The sequence below is a fragment of the Cajanus cajan genome, chromosome 10 (genome assembly GCF_000230855.2).
Source record: "Cajanus cajan strain Asha chromosome 10, NIPB_CcT2T_4, whole genome shotgun sequence".
NCBI lineage: Eukaryota > Viridiplantae > Streptophyta > Magnoliopsida > Fabales > Fabaceae > Cajanus > Cajanus cajan.
In genome coordinates, this window is record NC_138526.1 from 43,456,801 (window position 1) to 43,479,675 (window position 22,875).

General features: G+C 34.7%; 1 pseudogene across 1 annotated transcript; it reads left to right on the forward strand.

Moving 5' to 3' along the window:
- Positions 1-1,761: 1,761 nt before the first annotated feature.
- On the forward strand, positions 1,762-13,101 carry LOC109817639 (coumaroyl-CoA:anthocyanidin 3-O-glucoside-6''-O-coumaroyltransferase 1-like; annotated as a pseudogene). Its single transcript, XR_014429964.1, has 8 exons — positions 1,762-2,384; positions 2,484-3,111; positions 4,004-7,638; positions 8,228-8,319; positions 8,527-8,633; positions 10,064-10,289; positions 11,224-11,368; positions 12,181-13,101. The product of XR_014429964.1 is annotated as a coumaroyl-CoA:anthocyanidin 3-O-glucoside-6''-O-coumaroyltransferase 1-like (transcript).
- Positions 13,102-22,875: the final 9,774 nt, after the last annotated feature.

The following is a 22,875-nucleotide window of genomic DNA, read 5'->3' on the forward strand; positions in this document are numbered from 1 at the left end:
GATTATTCAGAATCGGTCGCTAAATCATTTGCAAAATAGAGACTGATAAATTTTGGTCGGTATTTTTCAATTTTTTTGTAGTGATAATAGAATCTAGAAGTAAGACACATTACGAATGCATAAGAGTGAGATCGATGGAATTTAATCCCAATGACTTTATATATTAACATCTCTCTACTTTAAAGTTGATTATTGTAAATTTTACTTCAACAAGTTTCTGCAAGGATAAAAGAAATCATATTTATCTTCCAAGTTCCTGAGGTTCAACAACCCTTATTTTACTATACTACAGAGACTTGGTTCGCTTGACTCAAAATCTTAACACTTACTGATTGCTCTTATGTCTTAAGTATATGATTCTTTAGTTTGAAAACCCTTTACAAGATGTTTGCATGTTAAAGGATCTTTATTAAAATAAAACGCTTTTCTTAAAGGATTAAATTTTCAGAAAGACAAAAACAAAGAGAAATTTTTTCACAAAAGTATTTTGTCATCATCAAAAAAGGGGAGATTATAAAATCAAAAGAAGATCTTGGATCCCTCAAGAGTCTATAAGTCTTAATGATAATAAACAAAATATTTTTTTAAGAAGAGACTATTTCAAACAAAACAAACATCATATTTTATCTGTAAGACGAAGAACATAAGATAAAACATACAATCTGACTCAATGCTAAATTTATTTCTAGTTATCAAATCAGATTATTATTTGAAAGAGTATTGAATACTTTATTCCTTAACAGATCAAATGAAACAACTTCCTTGAAGACACCAAAAACTATTAGGAATGGAAAGTCAATCTTTGTGTTAAGAAAGAAAGAGAAAAATCCCAAAAATCATGAAAAAGAAAACAGAAACTCTGAACACGTTGCACTACTTTGATTTAACCTTTACTTTTCACCCTACCTAAAGAAATGATGATAAGTAGTTGCAAAGATCAGATAAGAGATGAACATTTTCATGCAAGCATTAAATGCTTGCAGTAAAGGCTAATTTACTCTCTTTGGTTTCAAAGAGAAGACAAATGAAGCATCCTGAGAAGATTACTCAACGGTCTTTTTCTCCCAAGCTACTATATAAAGGATTCTTAATCAAGACAAAAATATACAAGAGTGACAAGAAACAAAGTTACCACATCTAGAAAATTTTTTGTGTATACCTTGTAGATAAATTATGTCTTGTATAGTTTGTTTGTGCTTAATTTTCATAGCATCGCGTTTAGGGGAAATGAAACTATCCTTTTAACTCTTTTCAAATTTATATTTGTAAGGTTTGAGCTTAAAGAGGCTTGCAGTTAGAAGAATACTTGGTTATTAAGTCTTGAGAGGCTTGTTTATTAAAGAATACTTGGGGTTATTTGCTTGGAGAGGCAAGTAAAAGATTACTTGGGGTTGAGCTAGAAGTGGCTTGTTGAAAGAATACTTGTATCTTGTGAAAGGTAGTGAAACTCAATATGATTGAATTGAGAACTGGACGTAATCTTTGTGTTTGAGTTGAATCAGTATAAAATACTTGTGCTCCTTTGTCTGTTGCATTTCAGCACTTCGTCTGTCAAGCTTTTACTACTTCATTATATTTCAAAAGTGCGGGTTTTTGATATACACTATTTAACTCCACTACTACAAAAACACTATTTAACATCGCCATATTTACATCGGTTCTAGTAGAACCGATGTAAATCAAAAAATGCGATGACAAACTTGTAAATAAATAGAAAATAGAAACATATTTACATCGGTTTTTCTTATAATCGATGTAAAAATGAAATCCAGGAGTTGTTCTACATCGGTTTTGCTTAAAACCGATGTAGAAATGAGACCTTAATTTTTTTGTTTGGCTCATCAGCAACCCCCTCTCCCTCTCTTCAAATCCCCAATCCCTCTTCCTCTTCGATTCCATCGCCACCTCCCCCTCCGACTCCCTCGCCTTCCTCCGCCACATCACCCAAACCCTCCCCTCCTTCTCCCCTGACCGCTCCACCTTCCACATCCTCCTCTCCCACCAATCCCACTCCCAATCCCTCTCCCCCATCCACCAAACCCTAAACCTCATGCTTTCCTCCGGCCTCGCCCCTGACACCGCCACCGCCGACATCACCGTTCGAGGACAGGTTCATCCCTAATAGGTCTGCGATGGACTTCGATTACGCTCACTACATGCTGACGAAGGGTAACAAGAAGGGAAAGGAGAAAGAGAACCCCGAGGTGACGTCACCGTCGCGAGAACTCTACTTGAAGCAACTCGCTGAGGCTTTCAACATGAACAGAACTCGAATCTTGGCCTTCAAGAACAAACCCCTGACTCCGGTTGAACTCATTCCCAACTTCATCCTTTCGCCTCCTCCTCCTTCCAAATCCTCTAAGCCCAGGCGTTACATTCCTCAGGTATGTTAATTAAATTTGGAATTCGAAATTATGTGTTTATTTGTCAGATGCTATGAAAGTTGAAATTGTGTTCTTATTGTTTGTGGAAATGGTTGTTAGAGTTCTGAGAGGACTTTGGATGCTCTTGATATACTAGATGACTTTTACTTGAACTTGTTGGACTGGGGAAGCAGAAATGTGCTCAGTATTGCCCTTGGAAGCAGGGGATGAGACGCTGAGATTTTGGAATGTTTTTGGAATGCCACAGGCTTCCAAACCAGCGCCTAAAGCTGACACTGAGCCCTTTGCTCATGTGAACCGTATTTCGTTGAATATGCATGTAGAATTTCTGCGAGCCTGAGACTGTGAGTTGTGCAGATATTCTAGACATTGTATTTATTTTTTTTATTTTTTTAACTTTCAATATTACCTTGAGCATTTTTTTGTACACATTATTTCTATCATGTTGTATTTCTAATTATGATTTTTAGTATTTACTGTTGGTATACTGTTCTGAATTCAATGGCAATGGTGATGGGTGTGAAGTACACCTGTTAAATGGACCATTCCATTTTTACTATTATCCACTTTTCGTGTTTCATGAAGTCACTAAGGGTGTGCTTATTGTGAATTTGTTGGAGTAACAGAGCTCTATTATGCTGGTAGTCATGGGATGGACATTATTTGTCCTCGTAGACAATCTAATTCTGATAATAACCCAGAGTGCATTAGTTCTGCTGACAAACAGGTACTAGTTTCAATGTTTTTAAGTGACATATGTTTCTGAATATACGTCCGAGGGTATGTGTTGATAAATTTTTCGAAACTAATAGATAAATCTTTTATGCTGAAAGTTTAATTTATTTATTAATTTTTGCCATTATTTATTTGTCAATTAAAGCATGGAACCATTGTTTATTTTTCAATTAAAGCACAGAACCATTGTTGTCAATTAAAGTACCAACCAGTTTCTTCTACTTATCTTCATTGCTGTGAGTGAACTTTGTTTAATGATTATCAATCTGTCCTTCATTTGTAAGTGGGCATGTGATTGTGAACTTAATTGTATTATGGCTGTGTCATTTCAATCTGATCTACCTGTACAAATGTATCTTCTGCATGTTGTGATTTTCATCCATAATTTGTTTCATTATATTGGAAATAATATGCTAAGTTGTTAGTAGCTCTAAGTCATCTCAGTAGTTTTCATTTTGACCAATGGTTGGTGTTTAATTTTAACTCTTCATGTTATCTTTGTTGGGATGTAGGCGTGCAGAACTCTTGTGAAAGTTGACAAAAAATTCCTATTTTGATGTATGGTTTATCAATATGGTTTGAATTTGATATTGTTGTTCAATCATGTTCAAAAAGAAAAGGAAAAAAAGGATGGTGAAATTGTTTTGAATTTAAGGTGTTTGATAAATAGCATATCCTTCTTGTTCAAGTTCAACCGTGCCAAATTTTCACACTTTACATTGATGCAAAATGTTATCCAGGACTCCACTCTCAGGAATGAAAATGCCCATTTGATGAATGACTTGTTCTACCTTCGTTTAGCATTGAATTTAGATTCTTTCTTTAGAGATCTTGAAAAGGCTATTGGATTCTATTTTTCATGTGGTTATTCTTTTTGCTAGCAGAACCAGGGGTGGAAGTTGAAGTGTAGAAGTGATGGAACCCCATAATGAAGAGATCCATAACTTGAGGTTAGCTTAAATCATATAAATTAAATCCTAATATGCTCTGTCTAACTATCCCCAAAAATCAAAAGTTACAATGCTTAGGCATATGCAATATGCGAAACACGAAATTTATTGAACCCAATTCCAGTCAAACTGGAGACTGCGTCTTTGCTTCAAATTTCTTAGGAGTTTATTTAATTTTGGTAATTGCTAGGCATAACTAATAGATATATAGTGGTGCAATTAGAATTTTTCGTGTCAGTATTGTCCACTTTTGATGCACATGGGTTTTCTCACATATATCATTACATATTATCAAACATCTAAATGGTTAAATCTTCAATATAGTTTCATGCTTTCAGAGGAAGAATATATTGGAAATTCCTTATTTATTGTATTTATACTTGTGTATATTTGGTTTATTTGATTGGTTATACTTGTGTGGTAGCTGTAAAATCCTGGCTGAGAATTATATATATTGGAAAGATTAAGGAAAATTTGCACAAAATAAGCATGATTTTTTATTATTATTTTAAAATGCAATCTACATCGGTTCTAAAGAGAACCGATGTAGATTTAAGCATAAATCTACATCGGTTCTCTGGAGAACCGATGTAGATTTATGCTTAAATCTACAACCGATGTAGATTTATGCTTAAATCTACATCGGTTTTTCAGAACCGATGTAAAAAAGTATACATTTTTTACGTCGCTCTATTCTACATCGGTTTTAGAACCGATGTAGATGACTTTAGAGAACCGATGTAAAATATGCATCTTGTAGTAGTGCTCCCCCCTTTTAGTGTATATCTTTTTCTCCAACAAATAGGCATTGGTATGTTATCATTGAATAAGATGTTGAGCATTGGTTTGTTATTATTGGTTGAGGTATTAAGTATTGGTATGCTATACATGATTAGTATGATTTGATCTTTATATGCATTGACCTTCGGTAATGTATATAGAAGATGTATATTGAGGTGTTGATGCTAAGAATATTGCAAACATTGAAACATGTTGATTGACTTAGAACTAAAGGAGAGATTTTTGTTTAGAAAGTTGAAGATCCCATATAGGAAATTTTGTTTTGGCGCTCTAAGAAGCCAATTGTTGAAAACCCTCCTTGAGTAGGTGTGAAACTCTTAGACTGGATTTTGTTGAGTCTTCTCTAGATCTTTACTCAATGTGGAGTAAATTATGAAGGTAAGGGCTACCACTCTTACTGATTACTGAAAAATGTTGTGTGGTTCCTTGCAAATAGTTAGTGGTCTAACTCTATAAGTGACTTGGTGATGCATGTGTCTATACCCAACTATACTAGTCCTGATGGTGAAACTAGAATTTCCTAGTATAAGTGACAACATTTGAGAAATTAGAAGTAGGGATTGGTATCCAATCTTAGCTATCAATCCAACGGGCACATTAGGCATGAAAGCGATCATGTTGGTTTGGTAGAGTCAAGCCACTTAGGTTACTCAAGTGTATTAGGAGATCTTCATAGTTGAATGTGTGATAACATATTAGTTGTTGAGTATGCATATGACGTGGTGTGAGTTGTTGTTGTTCATATGCATTGGATGAGTATGTTGTTGTGTTATATGATTGTGGTGAATGATTGATTGCTTGGGTGTTTTAGCTTTCAAACATGGTGATTGTTGTTAGATGTGAATCTTGTAGTGTGTTTGCTCAGTTTACATGATGGTGTTGAGTATAGATGTTTTATTCCTATACTTACTTTCTTTTTAAAAGCTAACTTATCCTTGTGTATTTTTCATGTGGTTTAGACTACAATAACCATGTTTTTTGTAGGAGTAGGACAAAGTTAGTTAGAGCAAATTTTTAAGAGATGTTGCAAGGTTATGTTGACAGTATAGTCGAGAACTACTCTTTTGTTGGTTTGTATATAGATGTTGTTTAATCGACAACTTATATTTTGTTATTTTTTTTATTGGGTGAATGTATATATACTATATATTTAGAATTGTTTTAACTACACTTATATTTATATATATATATATATATATATATATATATTATAGTGTGCATATACAAGTATTTTAAGTATAAAACATTACATATATTAGTAGTTTCGTTGCTAATTGATGATTATATAATGTATATTAATTATTTATATTATTTATTAATACATAATAAAAAGTTATCCATTAGTCATGTATAATTTTTTGTTTATAATATTATTCTAACAAAATGATTTACTGAGGAAGGTGAATCGGAAAGTTCTATTTTTAAAATATTCGTATTGCACCTTGCCGTAAGTTATTTTATTATTGTTATAGCAGCTCGAGCGACTCGTGGGGTCTAATCTTCTTTTGTTAATTTTTTATTTTTATTTTTAGAGATCTTCTTTTGTTTATAATATTATACAAATAACAATAATATAAACAAATTATAGCAGCTCGCGCGACTCGTGTGGCGATATACGATCACTTTTTATACTATGAAGTATTTTTTAGTTTTGTTAAAATTAGTTTCTTTTGAATCCATAGCTGTAGTAAGACTTTTTTTTTTTGTCATTTTTTATTAAATTTCAAGACTTCAATTCAAAACTAAGTGATGAAAATTTCCTACTAGAATGATAAGATATCAAACATTAATTGATTTTTTATTTTAGTTTTCTTTTCATTTCACTTCTTTTCTCTCGCATGATATATTAATTATTATTTTTTCTCTTTTTTCTCTCAATGGCTTGATATTCGAAGATCTTTATTTTGCATAGATAATTTATAGGTGTTATTTTGAATATAACAACCACGTTACCACACCAAAGAAGAGAGTGCTATATATGCATTATCCCTGTTGATGAGTAACCTTTCGCCATTCTCTTCTAGCATATTATTGAACAAATGGCCGAGGCAACAACACATAAGCTTGTTGAGAAATCTCAGGTTGCTCCAGCTACAACAAAAACCACGTCCCTATTCTCCTCACATTTCTTGACTTGTATTTGGCAGGTCCTTCTTATGTGAAACGCAAATTCTTCTATCACTTTCCCCAACCCGCTCACATTTTCTATGAAACTACACTCCCTTCTCTCAAACGCACTCTCTCTCTTACCCTTCAACACTTCTTCCCTCTCGCTGGAAACCTCCTCTGTCCACCATCACCCCACAAACCCTTCATTCGTTGCACCGATGATGACTCTGTCACCTTAACCATCATCGAGTCCCAAGCTGATTTCAACCACCTCTCATCCAACCAACCCAGAAATCTCAAAGACTTGGATCAATTGGTTCCCAACTCGGCATGCACAACCATGCATGATGATGACACGTTTGTTTTCCCATTGTTGGCCTTGCAAGTCACGGTTTTCCCCAACCGTGGCCTTTGCATTGCGATCACATATTGCCACGTGATGGATGATAGGTGTTGCAGCCATTTCATGAAGACTTGGTCTTCCATTTGTCGAAGTGGTGGAGTTGATTTGACACTTTTGGAGAACTCACCACCGTGCTTTGATAGGGAAGTGTTGAGAGACACCAAAGGACTCGAGACCATTTTCTTGAGAGACTACTTTGAAGCGAGGTCAACATGGAAGGTCGGTCCAATTCCTAAACATGGAGCTGATGATGAGTGTTAGGAACAATGGCAATAAAGGAGAGAAGAGAGAAATAAACAATACTAAGAAGTATTTGTTTTGGTGCATTTGTAAACCTTACATAAGCTTCCTTATATAACAAAAGTGAGGCACACCATCTCACAATACTAAGCAATGTGGGACTAACATAGTGAGGAACACCATCTCACAATACTAAGCAATGTGGGACTAAGAAAAAACACACTACAAAACTTAATCAAACTACACAAAAATAACAATTCTCCCACTTGGAGTTTGATTACCACATAGTGTAATTGCCTTCATCATCAGTTATTCTTGAAGGCTAATTGAGGTACTGCAAAGCCTCAATTTTTCTGTTGTGACAACCTTTGTCAACATATCCGCTGGGTTCTTACTTCCTAGTATCTTCCTCAACGTTAGTACTTCATCCTCAAGCAGAGATCTGATAAAGTGATAACGGAGATCAATATGCTTCGTTCTGGAGTGAAATGTTGAATTCTTAGCCAGATGTATTGCACTTTGACTGTCACTATGCAAAACACTCCTTTCCTGGATGAATCCCAATTCTGTCAACAATCCTTGAAGCCATATCAATTCTTTGCTAGCTTCTGTTACTGCTACATATTCAGCCTCTGTAGTGGATAGAGCAACGATCTTTTGTATTTGTGACATCCAACTAACAGCTGTAGTTCCAACCGTAAATATGTAGCCAGTGGTACTTCTTCGGTGATCAATTTCTCCAGCAAAGTCTGCATCCACGTAGCCTTGTACTTTTAGTTCACCTTTACTAAAGCACAAACACTTCTCCTTAGTGGCTCGTAAATATCTCAAAATCCATTTCACAGCTTCCCAGTGAGCTTTACCTGGATTTGACATAAACCTGCTTACAACTCCCACTGCATAGCCAATGTCTGGCCTTGTGCATACCATCGCGTACATCAGACTTCCAATGGCTGAAGCATACGGAGTTTTAGCCATTAATTCCTTTTCTTCCTCTGTCTTAGGAGATTGGTCTGTTGATAGGCGAAAATGACTAGCCAAAGGTGTGCTAACTGGTTTAGCATTGCTCATGTTGAATCTTTGTAGAACACGGTTTATGTACTCCGCTTGAGATAACTGCAAAGTTCCCTTTTGCTTATCTCTCGTAATTTGCATTCCAAGGATCTTCTTTGCTGGTCCTAGATCTTTCATGTCAAATTCTTTTGACAACTGCTTCTTCAAATTTCTGATCTCAATCATATTTGAACCTGCTACTAACATATCATCGACATAAAGTAGCAAAATGATATAACTGGAGTTATACCTCTTGAAGAAACAACAATGGTCAGCATTGCACTTCTTAAAACCTTCCTTGTGCATGAAGTTCTCAAACTTCCTATACCACTGTCTTGGAGCTTGTTTCAGACCATACAAGCTCTTCTTCAACCTGCACACCATATTCTCTTTTCCTTTTTCTGAGAATCCTTCTGGTTGGTGCATGTATATCTCCTCATCTAGATCTCCATGAAGAAATGCGGTCTTCACATCCAACTGCTCTAGATAGAGCTCTTCACTAGCAACAATACTCAACACTGTTCTGATTGTATTGAGCTTCACAACTGGAGAAAAAATCTCTGTGTAGTCAACTCCTTCCTTTTGCTGGAATCCTTTGACGACTAATCGAGCTTTGTATCTTTTGGAGCCATCATGCTCCTCTTTTACTCGATACACCCATTTGTTGTGAAGTGCCTTCTTCCCCATAGGTAACTTTGCTAGTTCCCATGTTTGGTTTGAGATCAAAGACTTCATTTCTTCTTTCATTGCAAGCTCCCACTTGCTCGCATCTCTGGTTTGACATGCTTCTGAATAGTCTTCAGGTTCTCCTCCATCTGTTAACAACATGTAGTTCATGTATCTCCTGTTAGGCACAGGAACTCGAGAAGACCTTCTTAATTCAGGTTCTGGAACACATTGTTGCCCTCTGTCTGGTTCAATTGATTCCACTGACTGAGAACTCTCAACTGGAGGACTTTCAAGAGCATCGTCTACCTCTACATAAGTAGGCTCAATCGGTTTTGAGTTGCTGGCACTTGTGTTTTGTTTGTCTTTGTACATAACTCCTTCGTTGAAGATCACGTCTCTACTACGGATCATCTTTTTGTTTTCATCATCCCAAAGACGGTAGCCAAACTCATCTTCACCATAACCGATGAAAGTGCACTTCTTCGATTTGGGATCAAGCTTATTTCTGCCTTGATCACTGATGTGCACATATGCTACACAACCGAAAACTCTAAGATGTGAGAGTTTTACTTCTTTTCCGCTCCATACCTCTTCTGGTATTTTATGCTCCAATGGTACCGATGGACCTCGGTTGATCAAGTAAGCTGCTGTATTTACTGTTTCAGCCCAGAATTGCTTCGGTAGGCCTGATTGCATACGCATGCTTCTGGCTCTTTCAGTCAACGTTCGGTTCATACGCTCAGCTACACCATTTTGTTGAGGCGTTCCTGGCACAGTTCTCTCCATTCTGATCCCGTGCTCATAGCAAAACCTTTTGAATCTGGTGTCTTCATATTCACCTCCATTGTCAGTTCTGAGCTTTTTGATCTTCAACCCTGTCTCATTTTCTACCATAGCTTTCCACATCTTGAAAGCTTCAAATACTTCAGACTTGTGTTTCAGGAAGTATACCCATACCTTCCTGGAGTGATCATCAATAAACGTCACAAAGTATTGCTTCCCACTGATGGATGAAACAGTCGTTGGACCCCACACATCTGAGTGAACAAGCTCGAGCCTCTCCTTCTTTGGGGTTCTTCCACCCTTTTGAAAGCTAACTCTCTTCTGCTTTCCAAATATACAGTCTTCACACATTTCAATTTCCATTGACTGAAGACCTGGTAATTTTCCCTTCGAGTGCATGATCTTCATCCCTTTCTCACTCATATGGCCAAGTCTCTGGTGCCATAGATTGGGATTGTCATTTGCAGCAACTGTGATCAGATGACATGCTTCTGTTGTCTTGTAAAGAGTACCACTCTTCTTGCCACGAGCTATTGTCATTGCGCCCTTTGAAATCTTCCATTGTTCTCCTTGGAAGATTGTTGTGTAGCCGTCACTGGCCAACTGACCTACTGAGATTAAGTTTTTCGTTAGGTCGGGAATGTGTCTAACATTCTTCAATTCCCAAACAGATCCATTCAACTTGATCTTCACTACACCTTTTCCCACGATCTCGCAGGATTGTTCATTTCCAAGGTAAACTTTACCGAGATTTCCAGAGACATAATTCTCGAAGAGTTCTTTCTGTGAGGTTGCATGGAAAGATGCTCCAGAGTCTATCACCCAAGACTCTTCCTTATTTTCCAAAGAACATATCAGCGCATCATCTCCTCCTGAGGTCGTAGCAACGTTTGCTTCATCTTTCACCTCCTGTTTCTTCGAGGCACTCCTACATTGATTTTTGTAGTGACCAGTCTTCCCACAATTCCAACATTCGATAGTTTTTGATTTGTTAGAGCTTTGATGATTTCTGGATTTGGATCTCTCCTTTGATTTGCCACGTCCGGTTCCTCTGGTTGAACTTCTACCTCTTGACTCTGTATGCAATACTGAAGAGGTTGTGGATTCACCCGTCTCTCTTCGGCGGACTTCTTCACTGAGGACCAAGTCACGAACATCATCAAACTTTAACTTGTTACTTCCTGAGGAGCTACTCACAGCTGTGACAGTAGCATTCCAACTTTCTGGTAGGGAAGAAAGAAGTATTAAAGCTCGTACTTCTTCATCGAAATTGATTCCAACTGAACTCAACTGAATTGTAATTGTGTTGAGTTCGTTTATATGTTGCGCTGTTGATGCACCTTCTGTCATCCGTAGGTTGAACAACCGCCTTATCAAGTGAACTTTGTTTGCGGCTGACGGCTTTTCGTACATGCTGGAAAGGGCCGCCATAAGACTAGCTGTAGTCTTTTCTTTTGCAATGTTGAATGCAACATTACGGGATAACGTCAAACGGATGGCTCCGAGAGCTTTTCTATCTAGAAAGCTCCACTCATCTTCCTTCATAGCTTCTGGTTTTTTGCCCGTGAGAGGTTCGTGCAAGCCTTTCTGATACAAATAGTCCTCTATTTGCATCTTCCAAAAGCCGAAGTCTGCACCATCGAACCTTTCAATCTTCATCTTGCCTTCGTCCATTGCCATCACTCCTACTGCTTTTGAAGAAAAGCTCCCCCACTAGTTCTCTGAACTGAGATCCCAAGAACAAGAGAAAAAAAAATCTTTTCTGATGTGGAAGATCAGACACAACTGCAACCACAGAGCATACTAAGAAAAATTTTACTCTAACCAAATCTTTTCTGATGTGGAAGATCAGACGCTGCTGCAACCACAGAGCATACTAAGAAATGGGCTCTTGATACCAATTGTTAGGAACAATGGCAATAAAGGAGAGAAGAGAGAAATAAACAATACTAAGAAGTATTTGTTTTGGTGCATTTGTAAACCTTACATAAGCTTCCTTATATAACAAAAGTGAGGCACACCATCTCACAATACTAAGCAATGTGGGACTAACATAGTGAGGAACACCATCTCACAATACTAAGCAATGTGGGACTAAGAAAAAACACACTACAAAACTTAATCAAACTACACAAAAATAACAATGAGGACTATGTTAAGGCAACGATTACTTTTGGAAGAGATGATATTGAAAGCATGAAAAAATGGGCGTTGAATCGGTGGAAAAAAGATGACGAATTTCAAGCGCCGCAATATCTATCAAAATTTGTGGTGACGTGTGCCTTCATGTGGGTTAGCTTGGTTAAAGCAAAATATAGAAAGGATGATGATGAAGTAGCAGAGATGAAAGAAGAGTACTTCCATTTTGCAGCAGATTGTAGAGATCGACTTGAGTATCCGATACCAGCGACTTACTTCGGAAATTGCTTAACGATATGTCATGTAGCGCTAAAGAGAAAAGACCTAAAGGGAGAAGGTGGTTTTATGAACGCAGTGAAGGCCATTGCAAAGACAATAACTGATATGAAAACTGAACCTCTGAAAGGTGCAGAAAACTGGAAGGAATTGTTTATGATGTTTCTATCGGGAAGAATAGCCATAGTTACAGGATCACCTAAGTTCACTGTTTATGAGACTGACTTTGGATTTGGAAAACCTACGAAAGTGGAGATGGTACATCCTCGTATGTGTGTGTCTTTTGCCGAAAGTGGAGACAAGGAAGGTGGATTAGAGCTTGGCTTGGTAGTCAGAAGTGAGGAATTTAAATATTACATTTCAGCTGCCATTGACCAAGGGCTTGTAACATTAAAATCTTAAATAATGTTTGTGTGCGTTGATTCTGATTGTGCCCTCTTATTAATTAATTCACGCTTTGTAATGTTTGCACATGCACAATATAAAGAGTGACATGCAGTATTGCTTCTTTTTTATTTAGGGTGAAGTGATGGTAATGAAGTTATGTTTACTGTTGGAACTAATCAGAATAAAAATTTCTAATGTTGTGGTTGTTGGTTTGGATAAGAATTTAGAAAATTGTCATGTCTCGAACCTGCCATTTAACAGTGGTATTGCAATAAACAAAATAAACCAATGCATATTCCTTTCATTTTTTTTAAATAGAAAAGATTTTAAAGATGATGACAATCATGATTGAAGTTAATAAATTTAAATACTTTCTAATATTATTTTATTCAGAAATATGTATCAATATTATTATTTAAGTTTTTATATTTGGATTAATGTGATAAATAAATTGTACTTTCAGACTTTTTATTTTTTATTTTTTTAGTTTCAGGGAATAATATAATAATATTATATATATTTTGAGGAATTAAATTGATATTTTATTCACCCTATTCTTATCATTTTTTTATTTACAAATTTCCCTTGTATATGTCACGGTTTCAAAAATATGGGGATGTGGATGAAGTTTTCATTTCCTGGAAGAAAAAAAAAAAAGTTTGGCAGGTGATCACTAGAAATAGTGTAATTACCTGCAGATCTTTTTGAGAAAAGTTTTCGCAATAATTTTTTGCCAATTTTATTGCAAATTCATTTATTATATTTTTTTTCAGATTTAAATCCACAACAAAATTGTTAGGAAAATTTTGTATTTCTTGCCAATTTTCATAAGAATATAAATTCGAAAAAAAAAATAAGTATTTTTTAAAATTAAAAACTCACAAGCGTTTCTTTTCAAATTTATATATTATTTTTAATATTTACTAAATAATTCCTGCCAATTTTTCAATGGAACATGTTTAACTGAACCATATACTAAAAAAATCATTTGTTTCTATGATTCTAATTCTAATGAGTGAAAAACTTTGCCATCTCTTTCTCCTCATATTAGTCATTATCTTCTCTGTAACCTCAACACCCTCGTTTCTCTTCTCTTAGTATCTTCTGATCTCTGATATTCATACTCTGTCTTTAGAGCTCATGTACGTGTTTAATGTCTAATGCGCTCGTCATCGTAATCTTCTTTCATTGCTTTTTATTCGTTTAGTTGTTGATTTGTTTTGTTTCAATTTTGATTTCCTTAATCTCTCTGACTGGTGGAGAAGATAGTGTTTCTCCTTTTGTTCTTTCTCCGTTTTTTTTTTTTTTTTTGTTGATAAATCTCATCAAGAAGTTTGTATAAGTTTCTCCTATAGTTTTATGGTTGTTGAATCCCATTATTGTATATATTTTTGGGCAGTGTTGTGTGATATGTTTTTCCTTGTAGAAAAGAGGAGTGCCATTTTTTTCTCTTATTGTTCCATATTTGGTAAGAAAGATTAATATCTATTTAGCTCCATATGCATACGTTGAAACTCCTAGAGCTTCTTTTTGTAATAACAGTATTGTCTTTCTAACTGAGATCACAAAGTTATGTTCTTGTGCTCTTTCTAAGAGCTTATAAGGTAATCAGACATGAAATATAGGCAATCGTCAAGGTGACTTGCAATGATTGATGGAGATTAGGATCTTTTAGGAAACTTAATTAATTAAACTATGATGGATATTTATGAAAGTGTATGACTATATTGTTACTATCATAGTCTAGGAAAAGAACTAGGTAGACTTTGACACAAAGCAACAAAAGCTTAGGAAATAAGGAAAAGTAGAAAAAGATGGGAAAAGTCTATAATCTATTATTTATACCTAAAAGAAGCATTAGATTCTGAGAAATGGCTGGCAGTTGTAACAATGTTACTGTGGTTAAAATATTAACATAACTTTTAGATTGTGATGCTATTCCCTTTCTGCAATTGCATTTTGGATTCAATTCTTAAAATTATGCATTAGAAAATTAGAATGTTTGTTTAAATATGTTAGTTGACAGTGGTTTTTGTTGAGAGAGTAAACAGGGTAATAAGGGTTTCTCCTTAAGTGCATTCATGCACTCATGGTTTACACGCTGCTACATAGGCAATTGCTCAATGATGCATTCATACGATATGCATATCGGATACGATATGCATATCGGATACGATATGTATCCGATACGGCGATATGATTATTTTAAATTATATAAGATACGATACTTGTAAGATACGTTGCATTATATATATCAATGTTCATATAATATAATAATTGTGTACTTTTAATTTTGATCAAAATTCATAAACATTAAATATATAATTGTTATTTTACAAATCTAAATTAAAAACATACTTATTGTACATTACTAAAAATAAATAAATTATAAATCATTTCATTATAAATTACTTTTTATTATTTACAAATAGAAATAATATTACCAATTTCATTCCTTTCTTAAAATTATCTATATAGAAGATAATTTTCATTTACAGTTCATTAAGGAACAATATTTCTATGTTTCTATATTAAACATGTTTATATATCTTATTTAGCTATAATGGATATTTCATAATTTTTCAAAAACTTGAATACTTTATCGATACATATCACCAATAAGTATCGGTGAAATATCTGAGAGTATCGGAATTGAATAAAATTTTCATAATATTTTTAAAAGCTAAGATACTTCATTGACAAGTATCGGTGAAGTATCCAAGAGTATCGTATCCGATACGTATCGGATATGGATACGTGAAACAAATTGAAGTATCGGTGCTTCATAGAATTGCTACAACAAAAAATATATTGATCATTTCCACGAATTTGATTGAGTGTAGCTTTAATATTCTCTGTTAGGGGGACACCAAGTAGACAAATTTAGTAATGAATTGTTAGAAAAAGATCATCTGAAGCTGATACCATGTGCCTAAGAATTTTCAAGGTTTACACGCAAATTTGCAATTTTTAATTAAATGTGATATGATGAGGTTTGATTGATTTTAATTTCCCCTTTCCTTGAATTTCAAAGGCGGGCCAAGAATGGGAAGTGTGAAACCCCTTCATCATCGGCTGCCTCTAAGCAACATCAATCACAATGTTATGCCTAACAAAAACCCTTCTCATGTCAACAAAACAGATCTTTCCTGGTTCAATTTTAATCCAATCTCCTTTTACTTTTTCTTATGTTAAAAATTTCAGATAAATTTATCATTTTTATCTTTGATGATTCAGTAAAAAAAGCTGTTCTTTGACACTTTACCAGTTAGATAATGACATCATACATATCGACAATGATAAGGAATTCAGGATGCAAGTGAGACAGTTCCAATATTTGTGAAGCATACTAAAGCAATGTTCGACAAAATTGACAGGATAGTAAGTGTTTTGACTTATCTTCTCACGAGCTGCGTTTTTTGGCACAACATTATGCATAAGGGATGGCAACGGGGCGGGGCGGGTACGGGTTTCATGATACCCGTCCCCGTCCCCGCGAGCCAAACTCATCCCCGTCCCCGTCCCCGTCCCCGTCCCCGTCGGGTATGTGATTTTCATCTCCATTCCTGTCCCCTTCGGGTATCGGGTATACTCGTACCCGTACCCGTACCCGTCAAATTTTTTATTTTTTATTTTTTTAAAAAATATAATATTTTTAAATTATTTTTTTAATTATATTATAATTATAATTAAGTTATTTCTTTATCTCATATTATAATAAATAATCACACATAAAAAAATATTAAATTTTTTTAATAAAATTAAATTGAAAGTGGGTATTAAATTAAAAATGGGAACGGGGACGGGTACGGGTACGGGGCGGGTAAGTACATACCCGTACCCGTACCCGTACCCGATTTAATATATCGGGTTTTACCCGTACCCGTACCCATACCCGGTCAAACCGGGTATTTCCCGTCAAAGTCGGGACGGGTTCGGGTATTACCTGCGGGTACGGGTATATTTGTCATCCCTAATGATATGGTGTCCTCTCCGCATCCAATGTTTGTGGGGAGGAAGTTGAAATGGAATATGTGGAGGAACCTATTATGGACATTGATGCCTGTTATAGGAAAGATCACTTGCTGTTGTTGAGAATTGTGTTCTCTAACTTTTGTGCAGTCAGCTAAGAATTTGAGCCTGTGAAAATGCATGACTTACGAACAGAACTAGAACATTGAAGAGGAGACGCTATTGCTTTGGAGTTGATGAGTAAATAGTGCCTTAAATGTTGGGTTCTTAAATGTACTCACACGCATAATTATAAGAGAAAAAGTAACATTACAAAAAATATGCAATTTAGCGACCACCAAAATTGGTCGCTAAATTGCAAAAATCGGTCTCTATTTACCTTAGCGACCGAATTAGAGACCGAATTTAATCAGTTGCTAAAACCCTGGTCGCTAAGCTATTTAGCGACTGAAAAATTTTCGATCGCTATTTAGCGACCGAAATTTTCGGTCGCTAAATGGTTGAAATGATTTTGGCCGCTGAAGTATATGGGACCAAATTAGTGACCGAATAAATCGGTCGCTAAATATTTATTTTTTATTTTATTAAATTTTATAGACGTCGCAAATTTGGTCTCTATGAACCACTCATATTTGGCCTCTTAAGGATTTTATTTCACAATACTTAAGTTTGTAGCATGTTATGTCCTTAATTACACAATTTTTGGAAACTTCCTAGAAGGTCACTCATCCCTACATTACTCCAAGTCAAGCACGCTTAACTCTGAAGTTCTTATGAGATAAGCTACCGAAAAGCTAATGCATGTTGTTAGTATAAGTAGTACAAATTAATTCATTTAAGTCATCCTCAACTATCCAATCATACTTATATTATTTTTGGATCCTTATCATTTTGGTATATCCAGACCGTTATAAATATATAATAATATATATAATAATTATATTACTAATAATAATAATTATCTTATATTTAATTAATCTTTATTTATATATATATATATACTTTTATAATTAACAATATACTTATTTCTATTTAAAATTAATTTTATGATACAATTTAAATTATTTATTATAAATTTAAAAGTTTAAGTAATAATTTATATATTTTAAAATGAGAAGGGTTATAATAACACTGGTATAACTTTTATACTAAGTATTACACCGCTCAATAAATTTATATTAAATGTGAATTTTGTAAATCCAACTGATAGATTGAAAGTTCATATCACTTTATATGTTTATATCAATTTTTGTTAAAATTAATCAACAACTTAAAAGTAATCAAAGTGCTCATATTTATTTGAAATGAATATATTATGTCAATTTTGTTTTACTAGAATAAAGTATCAAATCATCTTGAATTCATATAAGATTCTGTATATATGATCTAAAATTAGCAACCGAATATAATTACATAACTAATTGTAACTAATATTTAGCGATTGAATTTAATTCTGTCACTAAAAAAATAAAATTTCTGATTTAGAGACCGAAATCAATTCCGTCACTAATTTTAACTAATATTTAGCGACCGAATTTAATTCCGTTGCTAAAAAAATCAAAAATTTTTGTTTAGCGACCGAATTAAATTCCGTTGCTAAATTTAACTACTATTTAGCGACCGAATTCAATTCTGTCGCTAATTTTAACTAATATTGAGCGACCGAATTCAATTCCGTCGCTAATTTTAACTAATACTTAGCCACCGAATTCAATTCTGTCGCTAAATTTAACTACTATTTACCGACCGAATTCAATTCTGTCGCTAATTTTAATTATTATTTAGCGACCAAATTAAATTCTGTCGCTAAAAAAATCAAAATTTATAATTTAGCGACCGAATTCAATTACGTCGCTAAATTTAACTACTATTTAGCGACCGAATTAAATTCCGTCGCTAAAAAAAATCAAAATTTATAATTTAGCGACTGAAATAACGACCGAATTCAATTTCGTCGCTAAATTTAACTACTATTTAGCGACCAAATTCAATTCTGTCACTAATTTTAACTAGTATTTAGCGACCAAATTAAATTTTGTCGCTAAAAAAAAAATTTACAAGTTAGCAACCGAAATAGCGACTGAATTCAATTTTGTCGCTAAATTTAACTATTATTTTGCGACCGAATTCAATTTCGTCGCTAATTTAACTAATATTTATTGACCGAATTCAATTCCGTCGCTAAAAAGGTTCAAAATTTATAACTTAGCGACCAAAATAGCGACCAAATTCAATTCTGTCGCAAAAAAAATTCAAAATTTATAATTTAGCGACCGAAATAGCGACCGAATTAAATTTCGTCGCTAAATTTAACTACTATTTAGCGACCGAATTCAATTCCTTCGCTAATTTTAACTATTATTTAGCGACCAAATTAAATTTCATCGCTAAAAAAGTTCAAAATTTATAATTTAGCGACTGAAATAGCGACCGAATTTAATTTCGTCGCTAAAAAAATTCAAAATTTATAATTTAGCGACCGAAATAGCGACCAAATTTAATTTCGTCGCTAAAAAATTAAAATTTCTTATTTAGCGACCGAAATAGCTACCGATTTTCTAGCGACGACTTATTTTGGTCGCTAAATCGGTCGCTATTTTGATTTTTCATAATCGGTCGCTAAATCAGTCGCTAAATAGCGACTGATAAATTTCTGTCGCTATTTTGCAATTTTCTAGTAGTGATTAACAAGATGCAGAGATTTACGTGATTCAATCAAAATAACCTACGTCCATAACCACATGCACTAGATGGTATTTTCTATTTCATAATTAGGTTTACAATTACATGAGTATTTGTAAAAAAGAAAGAAAACAAATAGGTCAAGTCCAATAAACCCTTCAAATTCCATATACTCAACAATCTCTCACTTGGAGGCTAATCACATCAACTGCACTCCAAAGTAAATCTAATAAACCTCAAAATTGTAACACCTCCAAGCTAGTCTTACGGCTTCTCAACAATTAACCATGAAAACCAATTGAAGCTATGTAAAGTTTCAACTTCTCAGTAATAATCACCTTGGTCAACATATTTGCAGGATTCACTGACCTAGAGATCTTCTTCAAGAACAAAGTACCATCACTAATTAGTCCTCTAATGAAATGGTATCTCAACTGGATGTGTTTTGTCTTCGCATGAAACACAGGATTCTTTATAAGATGAATGACACTCTAATTGTCACTATAAAGAGCATTGTCACATTGCTTCTTACCCAATTCTTCAAGAAAATTCTTCAACCAAATTATTTCTTTACCAACTTTTGAAATAGCCATGTACTCTGCTTCTGTGGTTGAAAGTGCAACGCTTTTTTGAAGTCGAGACATCCAACTAACTATTGTGCCACCTACTATGAAAACAAATCCTGTAGTACTCTTCCTTGTGTCTGAACAACCTCCCAAATTTGCATCAAAATATCCTTCTAAAATATCATTCTTACTAAAACATAATGAAATCTTAGAAGTACCTTTCAAGTAGCGTAGCAACCACTTGATAGCTTCCCAATACTTTCTTCCTAAATTAGACACGAATTTGCTAACAGCAACTCTCATTACATGAGTAATGTATGGTCTAGTGCATACCATTGAATACATTAAGCTACCAACTGCAGATGCATAAGGAACCTTAGCCATTATTTCCTTGTCTTCTTTCGTCTTAGGTGAATGCTCCTTTGTGAGATTAAAGTGAACCCCCAAAGGTGTACTTACAATCTTGGCATCCTGCATGCTGAATTTCTTTAATAATTTCCCAATATACTTCTCTTAAGATAATATTAAGGAACCTTCGTATTTGTTCCTACTGATGTTGATGCCCAAAATCTGCTTTGCAGCACCCAAATCCTTCATTTCGAACTCTTCAAATAAGTGTGCCTTCAATCTATTGATTTCATCCATATTAGATCTTACAACTAACATGTCATCAACATATAATAGTAATATGATATAGGATGGACCAAAATTTTTCAAATTACAACATTGATCCATGGCACACATCTTGTACCCTTTCCTACTCATAAAATTGTCAAACTTCAGGTACCACTGCCTTGGTACTTGCTTCAACCCATACAAACTCTTGGTCAACTTATAGACTAAGTTCTCCTTCCCTACTATTTGGAAACCTTATGGTTGCACCATGTAGATGTTCTCATCAAAGTCACCATGTAAGAATATTATCTTAACATCTAGCTACTCTAGATGTAGGTCCTTTACAGACACAATGCTCAACACAAGTCTAATGGTAGTCATTTTAACTACAGGAGAGAAAATTTCATTATAGTCAATACCTTTTTTTTGTTGAAAACCTTTTACCGCTAACCTGGCCTTGTATCTCTTGTTGTCATCATGTTCTTCCTTGACCCTGAACACCCACTTTTTCTACAATGCCCTCTTTCCTGCTGGTAAGTTAGTCAAACACCAAGTTTAATTCTTCTCAAGTGCACCAAGTTTTATTCTTCTCAAGTGAGTTCATCTCCTCCTACATGGCTAATTCCCACTACGTTGCATCATCCATCTGGAATGCCTCATGATAACATAGAAGTTCTCCATCGTCAGTCAACAACAAATAATTTGCTAAAGGAGAGAATCTATGAGGAGGCCTAATAACTTTTCTAGATCTCCTCACTTCAATTACTGGAGTGACTGGAGTGGTCTTCTCAACTTTCCTATTTTCTAAGCTCTCACATTTTCTTACAATGTTGTCTTTTGTAATGTCATCTAACACTGCCTCTTGCTTCTCTGCTGGTTGCTTTTCAGCTTCAACATTTGTCTCAAGTTTGTCCTTGTACACGGCATATTCATTGAAAGTAATATCTCTGCTTCTAATGATCTTTCTGTTTTGATCATCCCAGAAGCGATATCCCATATCATTTGCTCCATTGCCAATAAAAATGCACTTTTTTGCTTTTAGATCAAGCTTGTCCCTATCAGCATCTCTAACACGAATATAAGAAATACAACCAAATACTTTCAAATGACAAAGACTTACATCCTTGATTTTCCATTCCTCTTCGGGAATCTTGAACCCTATAGTAACTAAGGGTCCTCGATTAATTAGGTATGTTGTTGTGCTCACTACATCTGCCTAGAATGTCTTCGATAACCCCGCATGAATTCTCATACTCTTTGCCCTCTCATTCAAGGTCATGTTCATTCTTTCAGCAACGCTATTCTGCTGAGGTGTCTCAGGAATAGTTTTAAGCATTCTAATTCCATTCTCAGCACAGTAATTAAAAAATTTAGTACTATTGTATTCACCACCATTATCAGACTTTAAACATTTAATTTTTAATCTTGTCTCATTCTTAACAACAACTTTCCACTTCTTAAAGGTATTAAATACTTATGATTTTTGCTTCAAAAAATAAACACATACCTTTCTAGTAGAGTCATCAAAGAAGGTGACATAATATCGTGATCCTCCCAATGATGAGACTAATGTTGGTATGTACACATCTGTATGAACAAGCTCCAACTTCTCAACCTTGGGCATCCTCCCTGAGTTGGCAAAAGTAACTCTCTTCTGCTTTCCAAACACACATAGTTCACAAAAACCAACTTCCACCTCTTTCAATTCTGGAATCTTTCCCTTTGAGACTAGTATCTTCATACGCTTCTCGTTCATATGACCAAGTCTTTGGTGCCACAGAGTCGAAGAGTGACCAACATCATCACTAACTGAATTTACTTCTGCAGGTAATTCTACCATGTAAAGGGTTCATTTCTTCCATCCACGAGCAACAACTAGATTACCCTTCACCACCTTCCACTGGCCATCTTTGAATGTAACTCGATATCCTTGAACATCCAGCATACCCATAGAGATTAACATTCTCTTGAGTCCTAGAATATATCTGACGTCTTTTAGTGTCCATACTGTACCCGTAGAAATTCTAAGATTTATATCTCTCATTCCTGCAATGTCTAAAGCTTCAACATTTGCTAGATGAACTTTGCCAAAATTTTCAATTTTGAAATTT